Source organism: Lepisosteus platostomus, chromosome 5 (genome assembly GCF_059453375.1).
Source record: "Lepisosteus platostomus isolate fLepPlt1 chromosome 5, fLepPlt1.hap1, whole genome shotgun sequence".
Lineage (NCBI taxonomy): Eukaryota > Metazoa > Chordata > Actinopteri > Semionotiformes > Lepisosteidae > Lepisosteus > Lepisosteus platostomus.
In genome coordinates this window covers 56,262,877-56,274,681 of record NC_142615.1, presented here as the reverse complement: position 1 = coordinate 56,274,681, position 11,805 = coordinate 56,262,877, and the positions used below count along the sequence as shown (strand labels likewise).

Sequence of the window (11,805 nt, the reverse complement as noted above, 5' to 3'; positions counted from 1 at the left end):
AGAAACTACAGAAGCCTTACAAATTAAAAATATCTCACCTTGTCAATGTGTCTTCAGGCTTCCCACGTACAAAAAGGCCCAAGGACTCTAGCAGTCTTACAACCGCTATCCTGTTTGCCTCACCAGACACGATCTCTATTCTGTTGTAATCCACGATGACCCCGTTCTTCAGGTGATTCATCATGTCCTTTCTCGCCTGTTGAGAGGCCATCGTGATCTCCTCTGCTGTGGCGTGCTTCATACACGCCCTCTTCAAGTGAGCAGGAAGCTGATCAAAAGTATTCAGGCACATCTTGCACACCAGGGGAATCCTCGTGGGGTTTCCTTTGAAAATAAATAATATAATTTGTGTATAGAAACAAGCTAAGACTGATTTCTTAAATTATCCTTAATTTTCTCTCTCATAGTTTGAGCATAATGATTTTATTGTATTGCTCATTGCTCCAAAATAAATAATGGTTTCATAAAAAAGTGAACATTCTCATCTATATTCATTTGCAGTTACACTATTGCAATTAATCTGTATCCATTCTGCATTCATATCTACTAGAAAGAGCTCTCAATTAATTAAATGCCCCATTGAACTGTCCCTGATTATACAATGCAAGGAGAAGTCTTCTAAGCCAATACTTGTAACCAGAAAGAGGCTGTATTTCAATTACACAATATACAAAACAACACCATTTAACACAAAGATATATTCCACACCTCAGCATGCACATGATGAGATTCTTGATATTAGATTAGTAAAAACAATATCAATGCACTGAGAGACGCTTAAGAATAAAGATGCATCTGCCTGACTGCATATTTGTTTTAAAAGGTTATCAGCAAATGCATTTAAAAGTAAAAATGTAAAGTCTTACCTCTTGATCGTGGTGGTGATTCAATAACCAGGACCTTAGTCAAGTCTCAGAGTTACTGTACCTCCTGTCTTGTTATAATTTAATTTAAAAACATGGTTAAGCATGGGTTTAAAGTATATTAAAGTATATTCAACAGTGCAGGTGCATCCAAAGAAATCCAAGCCCTCGGAAAGAATTACCATTTCCAAAGATGTCTAGTTTCAAGCATTAACATCCAAAGTACCCGTCTTAGCTGGGGCAGATAGTTTGCCAAGCCATCTGAAAGAATTACCATTTCCAAAGATGTCTGTTGCAAGCCAGGTTCAATCATTACCATCCAAAGTATCGGTCTTCCCTTGGGGCAAGGGAGTTTCCTGTGTGTCTAGGATGTGTACTTCCCTTAAATAAAGGATGAATATGGGTACCATAGGTATTAAATCTCTCAAAGCTCAGAGTAAACTAAAAAACCCTTGGTAAGTGTGTTATAACATGGATGGGTATTTATAGTCCAGTGCCTCCTATTTGGTGTCCCCTGAAGGCATTTTGAACCCAGCAGGTGACACTGATTTAGTTTTATTTGGCCCTGATTATGCAATAAAGGATAAGTAACCAGAAAGAGGTGGTATTTCGATTTTACAGTATATAAAACAATACATATATTCCACAGCTCAGCATGCACATGGTGAGATTCTTGATATTAGATTAGTAAAAAATACCAAGGCACTGAGGCTTATTAATAAAGATGCTTTTGACTGACTGGACCTTGGGGCAAGGTGTGTAAATTACAACAGACATCTTTGGAAATGGTAATTCTTTCTGAGGGCTTGGGAAACTCTATTTCTTTGGATGCACCTGCACTGTTGAATATACTTTAAACCCATGCTTAGCCATGTTTTTAAAATTAAATTATAACGATTTTTGTGTTTGATAATGGTAGCAAAGGCTTCCTCCACCCACTGCTTTGCCAAAGGGGAGTCCTGTTTTCTGGGAGGGGTGGAGTCTTTGCTCGGGGTAACTTTCTGCTGAGTGCAATATACCTTTCACTTTTCACCTGCAATCAAGACAGGAGGTACAGTAACTCTGAGACTTGACTAAGGTCCTGGATATTGAATCACCACTACGATCAAGAGGTAAGACTTTACATTTTTACTTTTAAATACATTTGCTGATAACCTTTTAAAACTAATATGCAGTCAGGCAGATGCATCTTTATTCTTAAGCGTCTCTCAGTGCATTGATATTTTTTTTCTAATCTAATATCAAGAATCTCATCATGTGCATGCCACGGTGTGGAATATATCTTTGTGTTAAATGGTATTGTTTTGTATATTGTACAATTGAAATAAAGCCTCTTTCTGGTAACAAGTATTGGCTTAGAAGACTTCTCCTTGCATTGTATAATCAGGGCCAGTTCAATGGGGCATTTAATTTATTGAGAGCTCTTTCTAGTATTTAAGAATAAATATTAAATTTATGGTGTATTAAATAAAGGGTGAATATGGGTACCATAGGTATTAAACCTCTATAATCTCAGGGTTAAAATAAAAAAAAACAAGGTGAATGAGGTGTAACATGGATTACATTGATTATTTAGTAGAACTTTAACTTTAGTAGAAAGTGGCTTTCAACAGCCATCTTTGGAAATGGTCAGTCTTTTAGACACCTGGGGAGAAGGTACAGAGTAATTTACACACCTTCCTGCTACCATGATCAGAGCAGTATTAGATTAAACTTGTCATTTATTGAAAGCCCAGTTTTTAACAATCATTTTCATTTTAACTTTTTTTTAAAGTTATTTAACATTTTATAGAACTTTGTCTACTATGGCAACATGATAAGCTTTTGCACCTACCTGCCCCCCAGGGAAGGCCAATGCTTTCTAAATTGATGGTTCCCTACAGTAGACTGTACCTTATCTTCTAAGGCAATGTATATTGACCCAAATCAGTTTTGGAATCCAATCTACTGACGAGATGGAGCACATCCTTTTTTGGATACAGATTCATTGCAATAATGTAACTGCAAATGAATATAGATGAGCATGTATGTTTGTTCATATACAGTGGCAGGAGCAGTCTCTCATTGCAGTGAATTTTCAGGGCCAATTCATCTCTCCATCTTATACTGAATATGAAAGGTAGCTGTGTCTATATGGACTCCTCACTAGTTGGAATTTGTATATATTCCAGTGTTCCCTCAGCCAGACCTTCTGTTGTAATTCAATTTATCTTATAACATTCCTTCCCCACTTCTAGGACCAGCAGTTTTTGAACTCCACAATGGCTCCTATTGGAAAGTCTGTGACTGAGACCAAGTAAGAGTTCACTTTTTTATATTAAGCCATTATTTCATTTGGAGCAATGAGCAAGTCTGATATAAATACAATAAAATCATTATGCTCAAACTATGAGAGAGAAAATTAAGGATAATTTAAGAAATCAGTCTTAGCTTGTTTCTATACACAAATTATATTATTTATTTTCAAAGGAAACCTGCAAGGATTCCCCTGGTGTGCAAGGTGTGCCTGAATACTTTTGATCAGCTTCCTGCTCACTTGAAGAGGGCGTGTATGAAGCACGCCACGGCAGAGGAGATCAGGATGGCCTCTCAACAGGCGAGGAAGGACATGATAAATCACCTGAAGAACGGGGTCATCGTGGATTACAACAGAATAGAGATCGTGTCTGGTGAGACAAACAGGACAGTGGTTGTAAGACTGCTGGAGTCCTTGGGCCTTTTTGTACGTGGGAAGCCTGGTAAATGATTTGAACTAATTTAACGTCATATTCGGGAAATCCAGAGAACGTCTTCACACTTGTCGTGGCTGTTGCAGGAAACACCTGTTGAATCTCACTCGGGATTTCTTGAGAGATCATTCAGCGAGCAAGTCGCAATTAGGAGATAATTTGGTATTTCTTAAGAGAACTCAGAGAACAACAGCACCGATAAATGCTGGGGAGACAGGTAGTTTTTTTGTAATCAGATTCCAATGTCGAATACTGTGTATGAGAGCTTACTGTACGTAACTTTCCTTTTCTCACATTTTCTGACGACTATTCCGAAGGGGCACCCTGTCAACTCCTAATACTTTCAAAAAATCTGTCTGCGTGTTTGATTATTGTCATTTAATTTTTAAAAAAGTTCAATGTTGATTATAACTAAAGAAATTAATGATCACAAACAAAAAAAGGGCTGAAGATGCGAGTCGCTTTTGTATTAGAGCTGGATGACACGAGCTTATAAATAAAAAACGTTTTTGTCACGGACGTCCAAAGGGACTAACCGTGGGGAGCAGGAGAGCGGAAAAAGACCCATATGCGTAGCGGCGAGACGGGAAAAAGGCCCGGGCTCATAGCGCAAAGAGTTCAGGAATGCCGTATAGAAACCTATGCCCTCAGGGAGCGGACGTGGGGCGCCCTGGTGCTAGGCGGGTCTCAGGACATCCGAACATCAATGCTGAGCCAGGACAGAGAGCAAGACCCAGAAATATATAGCCCAAGGGAAAGAGAGGGACAGGAAGGACAGCAGACCGGAAACTAGGGACAGGACAGAGAAGGAGCGCCCTCTGGCTGCAGAGGGCGTGACAGTACCCCCCCTTTCATGGGCGGCTCCCGACGCCCAAACAAATAAATAAGCTGCACAGCACTGGGGGGGAGGAAAAACCTCATTTAACTGAAAGGAAACCTCCGGGAATCCACGGCTGAGAGCTACCCCTTCCTCCGGGGTATAAACCTTTATTGGGTGGAGGAAGGGGGGGTGAGAAGAGCTCCAGAGACTTAAAACAAAAAAGTACACAAGCACAAACCCAACAGACAAAAACCTGGGAAAGACCAGGGAGACAAACCACACAAGACAGGTAGGAACCAAAAACAGGTAGGAACCAAAGTTCCGAGACACAGAGAGCAGGGGGGACCAAAAAGGAGGGGAAACCAGGAAGAAAAAAATCAAAACAAAAAGACAAAAAACAAGGAAAAAAAACACAAAAACCCCGGGGAAAAATACCGCAGACTGGGCAAATGGCACGTTCACATTCTAACGCTGATATCGGAGTGGACAACCTGAGGAAAGCCAAACCGAAGTCCGCTCACAGACACAGATGCCCGGAGTGATATCCAGCGAAAAGAATGGAGGAACGGCAGAAAGCTTACCATTCTATCACTGATATCGGAGAGAGCCAGACCAGGAAGAGCCAGGCACGAGAACCCGCTCCAGACACAGAAGCTCGGAGTGATATCCAGTAATAAGAATAGGCAAGCCAGCTCAACGTTCAATCACTGATATCGGAGTGATCTACCCGAGGAAAGCCAGGTGCTGGACCCGCTCACAGGCACGGAAGATCGGAGTGATATCCAGTGATTAGAATAGAGGAACTGAAAAAAAAAACAGCCCAGAGAACAAGAAAAAAAAAAACTGCGGCAAGACAAAAAAAAAAAGCGCCGCTCGCGGGGTCAGTAGGTGGCTCAGCATTCTGTCACGGACGTCCAAAGGGACTAACCGTGGGGAGCAGGAGAGCGGAAAAAGACCCATATGCGTAGCGGCGAGACGGGAAAAAGGCCCGGGCTCATAGTGCAAAGAGTTCAGGAATGCCGTATAGACACCTATGCCCTCAGGGAGCGGACGTGGGGCGCCCTGGTGCTAGGCGGGTCTCAGGACATCCGAACATCAATGCTGAGCCAGGACAGAGAGCAAGACCCAGAAATATATAGCCCAAGGGAAAGAGAGGGACAGGAAGGACAGCAGACCGGAAACTAGGGACAGGACAGAGAAGGAGCGCCCTCTGGCTGCAGAGGGCGTGACAGTTTTCTTCCAATAAATCATTTTGTTCCATCCTTCTTACTATACTTCTCTCTTGTAGTAGTAAAGCATTTTAATTGAAACCGAACAAATCATTAAAGGTTTCATCTATACACTTATACTTACGCTGCTGTGCAGCGGAGCCTGATACACCCCAGTGGGCAAAAGACGTATAATATATGTCTTAAACGCATACCTTAGACGTATAAATGTGGTCTGCAATTCGTCTAGAATGAAATTCTAATATACGTCTATTGTTATACGTCAATTATACGTCTATGATTAGATGTTCATTATACATAAATGGTTGGAGTTCTATTATATGGATAAATTTAGAGGTCTATTATACGGATAACTTTAGAGGACTATTATACGTATATGGTTAGAGGTCTATTATACGGATAACTTTAGAGGTCTATTATACGTTTATGAGTAGAGGTCTATTATACATCAAAGATAGGTTTTACTGGTGTAGAAACTAGTAAATCAAGCCAATGATTTGGTTTAGAAATTTATTCAGAAAATACACATTCACACCTGAAAAATATGTATTTCAAATTATACATTGTATACAATCGATCAACAATCAACATATGGGCAATAATCATAAAAAAACACATGGCAATATACAGTATAGTAATGACAAACACTAATTACATTAACGCACTAAAACAAAAACACATTTTGATTCAAATATAAATTTTAAAATGCACAACTTCTACATTTCCAAGAAAAAAAATATTACAATGGAAATTAAGACGATTTTTGTCCACCATTTGCAAACCCTGTCTAATTGTCCTAACAATTAGAACCAGAAACTTATTATTTTCAGTGTCCAGATCTCCTGGCCCCCTGCCTTGCATATGCATTCTTCAAGTAATGCATTTTGTGCTCCTTAATTTCTTTTAATGTCGATGTAGGGTGGGACTATATTTATTACTATATTTAGTATACACGTGTAAATAAAGTAATTACTGCAAAAATAATTTACTTCGTGCACGATGCAGATTGCTGTATACTCCTAGTTGCGGCACACAAGACATTAACAGTAAAAAGCCTCAGGGACTGTGTCAGATGTGTTTTCGACGTTATATATGCATTTATTAATGTTGTCGATTTTACGGTTGCAATTCGACGTTGATTATACGTCGCGACAACGTATATATAAGTATAGCCGTATTTTCGCCGTGATATATACGTATATTCGACGAATCACTGCCCACTGGGACGGTGCCGTCCGGTTTCAGCCGCACAGACACATCCGGACCCCCACTGAACGATCAGCAATCAATAACATTTGAACGATATAAGCTCCTGCGCTCCGGATCATGTGAGAGAGAAGGCACTGAAAAAGTCGTGTGAAAGTGGATTTTGCACCTGCGCCAGTGCTGTAGTGGTATCATACAGATGCCCATACAAATCCACCATAAAATATTGCTCTGCCCGTTGGTGGATTAGGTATGCATGCTATATTTCAATTTAAATATAAATTGAACCTATTAAAAATTCGATCTTAGATTCAAAATCGATTAATGTAAAAACTGATAAAGCTAAGGCTTTTTTTCAGGGCTATATCTACTTTTTTTTTAAAGAAGTCTATCGCAATTGTGAAAATTACATAAGGTGTACCAGCACAGGGAGTGAGAATGACCTCAGTCCGGCTCCCAGCAGAATCCATCCTGGTTTGGTCACTGTCAGACTGTTTGGATCGCAACGTGGAAAAAAAAAATCGCTCTCATCGTGTGACTTCAACTAGAGGAAGGGAAGATCTCATGTTTAAAAAAAATTAGGACTGAAGATAACGTGAACTGAATCCGGGGCCTCACACTTATCAAATTATAAAATAATAATTATTAAAATATCAGGTTGTTTTATGCAGCATTTTGTGCACAGTACGTCGTATTTATCTAGAACAATTTATATAGAACAACAGCCTACCTCAAGGAGGGATTCACACGCAGTCTGGGGTATTTTCCCCTTTACATTTTTGCGATTTTATATCGAACCTGTTATACTCCCAAAAGTGCAGAGTAGCTTGTACTGTGTGCCCTGTTTGCCTTTGTAAGCATTTGATTAAAAAATAAGTTCACAATACGATAAAAACAGAGAAAGCACAAATGTAATAATATAACTATACAAAATCAATACCAAATCATAAAGCCAATTAAGTGCCTAACTTTTGAAAACAGACAACACTTTATCTACAAAAAACTTGACATTGGTATCTATTTTTGAATTACAAAGCAGATAGAGCAGTCCCTGAATTCAAAGACCAGATTAGTTAAAATCCCTTCCACCAATTTAGATTGATCTCGGTCAGAACAAGACCATCAGACGTGAAGGGAATTCGGAACAGGAGCCTCTGCTTCATCATTTATTGAGCTTCTGATCAACATGTGAGTGATAGTTATTTATTGTCTTTGATTAAAGTACACAAAAGTCGCCTTCCTTCGAGCCGGAGTCGAATCAGCAACCTTAGGATTCCCAGGTGTTCCTACTACAGTCCTCCGCTCTACCATCTGAGCTATCGAAGGGATAACAGGAGCTGTTTCCTCGCACACACTGCACAATGTAGTGAAATGTTCCAGGTTATTTAAATCCCAGTAAGACATCAAGTTTCCAACTCTTTTCCTTAGTCTTGGTTACCTTGAATTTAAGCTACGAACCAGGATTCTACTGTATACACTTCCGGGGATATTACAAAATGTTTGGTGTGCCATCAATCATTACAGGTGGAAATTGACTCTTTTCTTTCTCGAGGGATCATATTAAACCTTTCATTTGGATCGAGAAGAGGATCGGCATGAGACACAAAACATACCTGTCTTTTTTCTTAAAATCGAAGAATTATTTAACTTAACACTACAACGAACTCGGCCGCAGAAATCAGTCCACAGCTCCTTAATTAACCTGTTCTTCACTTCAAGGAACCCAATCCTGCGCCCTCTAGAGGTTACTGAAATAGAGGACAGACTGAAATGAAGACATTCAGAAGCAGACTAAGGGGAACACTGGATCTACATTAGAATATTACCCTTTATAGTGGGAATAAAATTGTCGCGACATAATGAATTTACGCATCAGTTGCTTGGAATATCATTGTAATATTTAATTTGCTTTCCTGTCACACCACTTTAATTAATTATGAAGTTTATCAATACACATTTATTTAAAACAATGTCATTTATTATTAATACACTTTCATTCCATTCTTATTAGAAGCTGTATCACAGATAATTCATGTAAAGCCTTCAGTATGCGATTGTGAGTTCAGTTATCCCGGGGAGTGAAGAGAACTGAAATTAAGTGAAATAACATTTAAATAGAGTGTAAATCTTCAAAGTTATCTCTCACTTCAGAATATTTACAACAACTTACGAAGGTAGAAGGCGGGAATATATTGTAACGCAACGGGGGCTCAGGCGGGCGCCCTTGCCGCATCTGGTCGGCCCAAAGTATAGGTGGCTCGAACCCAGGACTTCCGCGTCTCTCTGCAGCGACCTAGCCCCGTGAGCTAAAGAGAGATCTCTTTACAGCCCAGTAGCTGTGGTCCTGCTATCACAGGGAAGGGCGGTGACGTCACCCGCTCTGGTACGCCGGCTCTTACACAGTGCCTGTCGGCCGTAAGCGTTACAATATGGTGTAAGGGCATGATCTGTGTAGTTAACAAAATAGTTAAAATAATATAAAAACGTATTTTTATTAAGATACAAAACATTGAAGGCGACGAGAGATGAGTGCTTGACGGACTCAAAGCGAGTGCAGTGCGGATTTTAGTTCTCTTGCTGGTAGAAACGAACTTCGTTTAGCTTGCGCCATGGAAGATATGGCATCCGTGCCGAGAAGCTTTGCTTATGCCCAGCTTTTTCCACCGCTTCCACTGAACCTCGTAGCTCCGGATTTGTATACGGAATACAAGATATGGATGGAGTCGTACAGATTTTGTTAAATAGCCAGTGGATCTACAGAAGCTCAGGATGCCGTGAGACGTGCTACATTACTGCACTGTATCGGGGCTCCCGTGCAGCGGATTGTTGCCAACCTCCCTGGAGAAAAAGACTGTAGCTGTCTTAGACGCTTCCTTTACACCGCGGAGAAAAGTGGTTTTAGAACGGCATAAATTTAGGCAGAGAACTTAGTCTCAGGACGAATCTGTTGATGCTTTTGTGACTGCACTAAGAGAACTGGCTAAATCTTGTGACTTTGGAGTATTGGAAACTGACATGTTAAGAGATCAACTTGTGGAAAAATGTGCACATAAGAGACTATAAATTGCTGCAGGAGGAAGGGCTGACTTTAGAAAGAGCTCTTACAGTCGCTAGAATTCATGAAGCAGCTCAAGCAGAATCAAGAATGCTTTCTGACCACAGTGACAAAGTGACACTGAACGGGGTGCTCGCTCAAACTTTACAAACAAAAGCCGAGCAGCAGGACGCAGTCATGCTAGAGAAATAGAAGAACAGGGGACGGCTGACATTACATGTTACAGGTGCGGACTAACAACGCACAAAGCAGATGAATGCGGAGCGTGAACAGCAAAATGTCTACACTGCAAGAAAACAGGACATTGTGCACATGTCTGCAGAACATCACGTCCGAGTTTAAGGACAAGTATCCCTTTTATTGTTGTTGCTGCCTCCGGTTTACATTTGGCGATGTAAACCAGATTCAGAAAAAAATAATTTGAACAACCTTATTCCCATGCTTACAAGTAGGCGCGGTGGCCAAGTGGTAAGGTGTCGGTCTCGTAAACCGAAGAGCGTGGGTTCAAACCCCACCCGTGCCTGTTTCATTTGTCACCGCTTTCCTTTAGTTTCAAAGTCTTAAAAAAACTCACAATGTAGGGATCTCAATAGTAAGAGAACATAACTGTCGCCAGTGATTAGTATTCTTGCATATCCTGCCTTGTTTTTTAGTCGACAAAGCTTGTTTCTCTTCACACCCATCTTCTGAATGATCGCCTCAGCATTGGGGAAGGAACGTGCGCTTTGTATAGCCCCCGACTCCATGGTCTGATCACAAACAGATCGGGTGAGCTGTCAGTCCAGGTTGGAAGGAACGTTCGAAAGCACTAAAAATCTGACTTAGAAACGAGAAGACCGTGTTTTTTTAAACGAGTAAACGATAAAATAATATACTGCCTGCAAGACTATGTCAAGTTCAAGTTCAAGTTTAAAGTTCAAGTTCAAGTTTATTGTCATTATACTCATACACAGGTATATGGTATAACGAAATGCTATTTAGCAAGCTCTCGGACATAAGTAGTACAAAGAAGAAAACACAACAACAATACAATTGTATAACAAAAGAAAGACAGAGACAACAGCCGATGTGCAAAAAACAACAGGCAGCGTGCAAAACAACAAAAAGGTAACAGGTTATGTGCAAAAACATGCATCAAAAGAATGAAATAAAGGGATAGAAATGATGGGGAGTGAGCTTTTGACATGTATGGTAGAGGTAGATTTTCAATGTGTGTTTGGGTTTTTGGTAAGAAAGAAGGCACCGTGAGGTTCAGATCATAGGTGAGAGGTGAGGAGAGAGTGAGAGAGGCTGGGAGTTTAATAGTTTGATAGTGCGGGGTAAAAACTGTTTCTGAGTCTGGTAGTCCGGACCCGAATGCTCCGGTACCGTTTTCCATGTCATGCTAAACGCCACAAATTGTGTTTGTCCAGTCGTATCAATCATCCTAAAGTTACAGAAAATTGGATGCGACTGGTGCAATCAGCACACATTTTTTCAGGATAGTCGAGCGGTTTAAAACAGCAAATTCACAGCTTCGTGTCTTTTAAGCTTTGTGTTTCACTCTCCAAATAGAGGCAGGGGTTCAAATCCCACTCCCGACAGTCAGGCGTTTTACCCTGTCTTTTTTGCCTGCTTTTACACTGTTTCAGTCTTGTTGTGCTCGCTGACAATCACAGTACGAGGAAAACGGAGAAACTGCTTAGCAAAAGCATAACGGACAGAAAAAAGCTTCATAAACATGTGAATGTGATTAGCAGCAGTAAGGTATGCATTCAAATGTTTAAGGCTGATTTATAACAGCAGCAGAAGAAAGTTGCAGCACAATGCAATTTGTGAGAATTCATGGGTTTTTATGCTGCTTGGACTTCTTTCAAGCCTATGAGGTGACCCCCGTTTTATTTTCATTTTCAAACTTCAGAAC

The 11,805-nt window shown here is 40.5% G+C and overlaps 1 non-coding gene across 1 annotated transcript; it reads left to right on the top strand.

Annotated features, from left to right (window-relative positions):
* Window positions 1–10,353: 10,353 nt before the first annotated feature.
* On the top strand, window positions 10,354–10,425 carry trnat-cgu (transfer RNA threonine (anticodon CGU)). The gene has a single exon. It is a non-coding gene; the product is annotated as a tRNA-Thr (tRNA).
* The last annotated feature ends 1,380 nt before the right edge of the window (window positions 10,426–11,805 follow it).